Here is a 7,331-nt window from a genome sequence, read left to right on the forward strand (position 1 = left end):
CCTGAGCTTGGCTCAAGCCACTCCGGCGTTAGAGAACAATAATAGCAATAGATCATCCTGTCATTGCCATTTATCCAGTGGGTTCTGTGCGTGGGGCACGGAGCAGTAAGTTGCCAAAGAACGGACAGCTAGCAAATGACAGGGCTTAGTCTCAAGGCTTGGCAGTGCCCCATACATCCTTCCAAGTCCATGCTAAGTTCTGGCACCAAAAGCAGGAAGGGCAGAAACACCAGGGGACAAAGCACTTTCATGCTTCGTTTAACCCTTGTGACATGCTTTAAAATCAACAGATCATTACCCTCACCTGTCAAAGGAGGCAGTCAGGCCTCAGGGAAAGAGAGCAGAAATTGGTAGAGCTCGGACTAGAGCAAAGGTTTCCTGATCCCAAATCCTGCTGCCCTGGACCTTCTAGAATGGTTGAAGACAGAGTCTGGGTCAGGATTACAACTCGTGGGTGAGGACGGTCACTGTAGAGTTTCTTCAACATGGCACAGGTGACCCTGGTGTCATGCAGCTAACAGCACCTGTTGAGACCTCCTGGAGGGTGGGTACTTTGCATCATCATCTCATTTGTTTCTCCTTTTACAGATGAAGAGACTGAGGCTCAGGGAGGCCACTTGTCCTGGGTAGACAGCCAGCAAGGACAGGCCCATGTCCTCTCCACTGTGTGACCCTATCACCGGGGATGTCCCGACCAGGTAGAGGCCTTTGCCCTCCCATTTTAACCAGAGCAGCTCTAATATAGATGTAGGTGTGTATGCTTTTATATATACTGTGTATTTGTCTTCAGCTTGAAATTTTGTGTGAAAAGCGGTTTCTGTGGCTAACATTGTTTTAAACCACTGGTCCATGTACCACACATGTGATTCTTTCACACATTTCATTCTTGGCACTGAGACTTCTTTTCTTTCACGCAGGGCTAGCATTCCACGAGGACATCTGTATGGAACCATCAGACCATCCCTGGCTGTAAAACACAATAAGGCCATGCCGGCATGTCCCGGTGGAAGTGAGTCCTGTTGATATACATATACCTATGGCTTAATTAAATTCTAAGCTCTTTGAGAGCAGGACCAGGTTTGATACTTTTTTGTCACTGGAGGCGTCATACCCAATGGGCACTTATCAAATGTTCACTCAGTGGTCATTCTGTCAGCAAAGTTTTTGCAATGCATCTCCCAAACAAACATTTTCTTTTGTAAAGATGATGGTACTGTGCCAATTTCTCCAATTAGTGGGAAATCTTTTCTGTCAATTATTGTTTGTTATGTATAATTATGGTTCTACCCAAGTGCGTGTGAAGTGGAATTTTTTCCAAAATATTGTTAATATTTCCTTGTAACAAAGCGTTAATTCCAAAATGGGAAAGACTTGAGCTGGAAGAGAATTTAGCAGTCTGGTGGGTTGACTTCTTAATTAGCAGATGAGGAAACGGAAGTTCACAGAGGTAAAGGGACTGTCAGGCCAGCCAAGCCACTTGTCCACCCGTGCTGAGAGCTGACGGCTGGTGCAGAAAATTGATTGGGTTCACCCATCTTCAGGTTTTTGATCAACTATGTTTGACCAAATTTTTCTGTATTGCGTAGGTGATACTATTTTGCAGTACCATGTTCTATTCACTATTCACCCATGCTTCTGTCATTAGATATTATTTCAGCCATGTAACCTGCTAACTAGCAGCTCTCAGAAGGCAGGGAGGGATCAGGTCTGTTGTTCACAGTGACTAGTACATGTAAGGTAACCAACACAGATTTGTTGAGTGAATGATTAATGAAACTTGGATTGAAATGCCCTGTATGACTTTCTCATTGACCCTAATGGTCCACTGAGCATGTGTACTAGTGATAATGAGAATTCGTATGTCGGGCCCCAAAAAATGGAGGCCACCCGCCCCAGTGGCCCAGCCCATGTCACAAATCTAAACCTAAATCAGCCTGTATTTACGGGAAACAACTGTCAAGGACACCTAATAGACACCAATCATAATCCTCCAACTCAACTCAGCTTCAGCAAGCTTTTCTTAGAAAGCAGGACCTGCTGGTCTTATAAGGAAATCCCCGACGTCTTAGCCAATCATGCCGTTTCTGTGTTACCTCTTCTAACATTCTATAAAACCTGCTCTTGCGCAAAATCCCTCGGGAAGAGTGTCCCCCCGCTTGTGAGGCACGGTACTCCCCCAATCTATGGATCGCTCTCCCTTGAATCCAAGACATCAAACTTGTTATTAAATTGTTTTCACTTTGTCCTTTGACACTAGACTTTCCTGTTTAGTTGCTGTGGGCTTTTGGTGAGAAATATCTTTGGCTACACCGAACAATGTCATTAAACATGTAGGGGTGTCATGCGGGGTGTTAGGCAGGGTCTGTGGGGTCTCTGGTCCCGCTCCCCACACAAGAACGCAGGACATGGTGAGGCCAAAAAGGAACACCCACGGAGCCATAAGTAGGGGAGTCATACCACTACACTCTCACTGGCGGCTGGGTTGGAGACACAGGAACCAGGAGCAACACAATTCTCAACCCTCACTGTGCCGCTTGCAGACTCAGCCACCATCTTCTTGCTAGCTCCCCCTTTTTCTGCTAGCCTAGCCACAGCACTTATATTCATGGCTAATGGCTCACTGGTTATAGCTGACGGCCAACTAGCCACAGCTGATGGCCATTTGATCACAGTCGATGGCCATTTACTACCTGAGGCAGCACCTTTCTATGTGAGGCCGAGAGCCTGGAAACTGCTTTTTGGGGCTCTGTCCCCACACTCCACCCCTACAGGGTCTCGCCTCACAATCTACGCGACAAGCGTCTTCCGTGAGGGGCCCTGTGCGAGGAGCCTGGAGGTGAATGCTATTTCCTGGACACAGCCAAGCTCTCTGGTCACAGCCAGGGTTTCTCAGGACACCACCAGTCCTTCTGGGCACAGCCAGACTTCCTGGGCTTCTTAGGGTACCACCAGTCTCCCCGGGCAAACGAGGACCTCTCAGGGCACTGCCACTCTCTCTGGGCTCAGCCAAACTTCCTGGACTCAGCCAGGGCTCTCAGGGCACTGCCACTCTCTCTGGACACAGCCAGATTTCTTGGACTCAGCCAGGGCTCTCAGGGCACTGCCACTCTCTCTGGACACACCCAGGGCTCTCAGGGCACTGCCACTCTCTCTGGGCACAGCCAGACTTCCTGGACACAGCCAGGGCTCTCAGGGCACTTCCACTCTCTCTAGGCTCAGCCAGGGCTCTCAGGGCACTGCCACTCTCTCTGGACACAGCCAGGGCTCTCAGGGCACTGCCACTCTCTCTGGGCTCAGCCAGACTTCCTGGACTCAGCCAGGGCTCTCAGAGCAGTGCCACTCTCTCTGGGCCTCTCAGGGTACCGTGCTGGAACAATAGCGACTCACAGTCAAGGTGCTTAATATTCTCAATGGTGGCCGGTCAAGACACAAAAGCAAATATCTGCCAGTTCCACTACATGGTGGTATGTTCCCAAACAGTCAAGTGGTCCATTAAATTAGGGATGGAAGGCAATTCCCCATAGTCCATAGTCATTCACCAGGGCTGTCCTGGGGGTGAGGGATGACCTTGACCTCACCCTCAGCTCCCACGGAGGACTCAGCAAGCGTTTCCTCCTGGGACTACAAGTCCTGCATCCGGGCTGCCTCAGCAAGCACTTTCCAGCCCATAGGGCCTCAAGGACCTTCACTTTCTCCGGCCTCTGCTGGTTGGGGAACCGTCCACGTCTTCCCACCCCTCCACGGGGGTCCAGCTCTCAGGCAGCTGCTCCTCCTGGTCTTCCTGCAACTGAGTGTTCATATGCACAAACTGCTCCACTGCCCTTCGGGGAGCTTTGGCCGACACCGTACCCTGCTCGCTGCGCCATGTGTAGTGCAGGGGATCCTGCCGACTACGCCAAGTGTCGTGCAGGGTGTCTTGCGGGGTCTGTGGGGTCTCTGGTCCCGCTCCCCACTCAAGAACGAAGGACATGGTGAGGCCAAAAAGGAACACCCACGGAGCCATAAGTAGGGGAGTCATACCACTATACTCTCACTGGCGGCTGGGTTGGAGACACAGGAAACAGGAGCAACACAATTCTCAACCCTCACTGTGCCGCTTGCAGGCTCAGCCACCATCTTCTTGCTAGCTCCCCCTTTTTCTGCTAGCCTAGCCACGGCAGTTATATTCATGGCTAATGGCTCACTGGTTATAGCTGACAGCCAACTAGCCACAGCTGATGGCCATTTGATCACAGTCGATGGCCATTTACTACCTGAGCCAGCACCTTTCTATGTGAGGCCGAGAGCCTGGAAACTGCTTTTTGGGGCTCTGTCCCCACAAGGGGTCTGTTTTTCTCCTATGATAAGACATCCAGAGATGAGCAGCTGCTGGTGCTGCTCGAGGAATGATGCTCAATGATGTCAAGGAAAACATCTGTGATTCTTTTGGACTTTCCTTATGGTAGCAATGTGGCTGCCACAGCGCTAGGCATCACATCTCGCATTCAATGCAGGAAAAAGGAAAGAAAGGATGAAACCTGTAAGTGTTCCTTTTATGAGGAAAAGCAAACACTTGCTGAGAAACCCTCTGGAGGATTTCTACTTAAATCTCATTTGCTAACATTATAGCAGTGGTCACCTATGCTGCAAAGGAGATGAGGGATGAACGTGGCCAGGATTGACCAAAGGCTTGGTGATTGGGCTTGCTCTCTTGCACCCCTGCCATTGCCCTGAGAAAAGTATGCCCAGACTAGTCCACTGGTTCTGAGAGGAGAACGCAAGACGTGGAATAGAACCATCCCAGCTGAGCCCAGCCTGGATCAGCCAGCTTCCAGTGGAACCCCAGATGTGTGAGTTCAGAGCTGTCCTGTTGAACCCGCCTAGGTCAGGTGACCCTCCGCTCACCTGCAAATGCATGAAAATTAATGATTGTCGTTTTTAAATACAAATTTTCACAACAGCTTTATTGAGGTATAATTCACATACCATAGAGTTTACCCATTTAAAGTGTACAATTCAATAGTTTTTAGTGAATTAAGAGTTTTACAACCATCACTGCAATCAATTTTAGAACATCTCTCCATCACCCCAAAAAGAAGCCTTGTACCCACTACCATTACTAGTCATTTCTCCCCAACAACCCCAGCCCGAGGCAAGCACTTATCTATTTCCATCTCTATGGATTTGCCTATTCTGGACATTTCATATAGATGGAATTGTACATTATGTGGTTGGTTGTCACTGATTTCATTCAAGGTTCATCCATGTTGTAGCACGTGTCAGTACTTCCTTTATGTGTTTTTGGTTTTTTATTTTTACTTTTCCCCTGCTGTAAGTGAAATCCTATGATATTTGTCTTTCTCTGTCTGACTTATTTCACTTAGTATAATACCGTTTAGGTCTATCCATGTTGTTGCAAACGGTAGGTAAGACTTCATTCTTTTTTATGGCTGAGTAATATTCCATTTTATATATGTGCCACAGCTTCTTTATCCAACCATCTCTATCAGTGGCCACTTAGGTTGCTTCCATATCTTGGCTATTGTATATGAAATGTCCTTCTTTGTCTCTTGGTATAGCCTTTGTTTTAAAATCTATTTTGTCTGATATAAATACTGTTACCCCAGCTTTTTCTTTATTTACATTTGCATGAAATATGTGCTTCCATCCCTTTACTTTCAATCTGTGTGTGTCTTTCAATCCTAAGTGTATCTCTTGTAGGTAGCCTATGCATGGGTCTTGTTTTCTTCTCCATTCAGCCACCCTATGTCTTTTGATTAGAGCCTTTAATCTATTTACATTTAAAGCAATTATTGATTTGCATCTTTTGGAGCAAAAATTAATATAAGACCCAGTATTATATTATATTATATTATATTATATTATATTATATTATATTATATTTATTATATTATATTATAAAGACTGGGTCTTATATTATATTAAAATAAGACTGGGTGTGATATTAATTTTTGCTCCAAAAGATGCATTAGAGCTGATGGTCCGGTGAGGTCTTTTTTTGGGGAAACACGGTAGTATTTAGGTGGTTCTCAAGGGTGGTTATTCTATAATGTAGTTGTAATTTTGATGTGATCATGGAAGGAGGCAAGCACAGCATTTATGTGCTTTGCCATCTTGACCAGAAGTCTGAATTTTAACTTGCACACCTTTCTGAGAAGTGTGATGAAATCTTGCGCGGTCTTGCTCCAGCTTGCCTGGGATGTGAATCATCCCTTTGTCCAGCATCTTCATGCTATAGATGCTTCCCACCCATTAGTCACTTAGTAGCTGTCTAGGTTATCAGATCCACTGTTACGGAAGTGCAGTGCTTGTGTTCAGGTCACCCTTATTTTACTTAATAATGGCCCCAAAGCACGAGAGTAGTGATGCTGGCAATTTGGATATCCCAAAGAGAAGCCATAAAATGCTTCCTTTATTATTATTATTATTATTATTATTATTATTATTATTGGTATTAGAATTTTATGTGCTTAATCACTGATTTGTAAGAATTGCCCTTATGCATAAATAAGTGAGAAAAACCAGTACTAGTAGAAGAAGCACAACTACATAAGCAGTACATTTTTAAAAATTCTATGTACCTCCCATGTTCTCACCTGAAGGAATTAAGCAAGAATATTTGGCACCAGTTTTGTGGAGGATCGTCTCATCTCAAAAGAAACTTGAATCAATAAGCATTTGCTAGGAACAGATATAATTCTGCCACATACAAATTATTCACTAAGACAAAGAGCTTAGGGAAAGAAATAGTAATGGAACTGAGGTTTTCATTTTGTTTTTTCATGTGGGCACATGCCCACATGGTATGGGTCAAAGGTTTAAGGACTTCAAATGCAACTTTGATTGAACAGATTATTTGGGACACTACACTACTTAGAGTTTTTACCCATGACGGCTGCGTAGTTAAACAAGCTTCCACGAACAAAGGGAGGGAGATGACCTTGCTGATCCCAGACTTCACTGGTGACATCAAAAGCCCAAAAGCAGGTTTATGCTAAGGCAAGATCAAAATATCAACAGAAGCTAAGGATGGTGGCCAATGTATCACCAATGGCCTACTTAATATTTTCTCTTGTATTCAATTTTGGAGACAGATGAAAGCTAGAAACAAAAATCACACGCATACCCTAATATTTTCTATCTTCCACATTGGTGTACTCTTCTAAAACTCAGTCAGTTTGGGCTGCTATGACACACATAACAGACTGGGTGGCTTAAACAACAGACATTTCTTCTGTGGTTCCAGAAGCTGAGGAGTCCCAAGATCAAGGTGTTTGTAGATTCAGGGTCTGGTGAGGATCTTCTTCCTGACATGTACATGGCATCTTCTC

The 7,331-nt window shown here is 45.5% G+C and overlaps 1 long non-coding RNA gene across 1 annotated transcript; it reads left to right on the top strand.

The window, feature by feature from the left end:
- The first annotated feature begins 324 nt into the window (after window positions 1–324).
- On the top strand, window positions 325–1,052 carry LOC117035051 (uncharacterized). Its single transcript, XR_004425162.1, has 3 exons — window positions 325–454; window positions 589–698; window positions 918–1,052. It is a non-coding gene; the product is annotated as an uncharacterized LOC117035051 (long non-coding RNA).
- Window positions 1,053–7,331: the final 6,279 nt, after the last annotated feature.

The sequence above is a fragment of the Rhinolophus ferrumequinum genome, chromosome 15 (assembly GCF_004115265.2).
Source record: "Rhinolophus ferrumequinum isolate MPI-CBG mRhiFer1 chromosome 15, mRhiFer1_v1.p, whole genome shotgun sequence".
NCBI lineage: Eukaryota > Metazoa > Chordata > Mammalia > Chiroptera > Rhinolophidae > Rhinolophus > Rhinolophus ferrumequinum.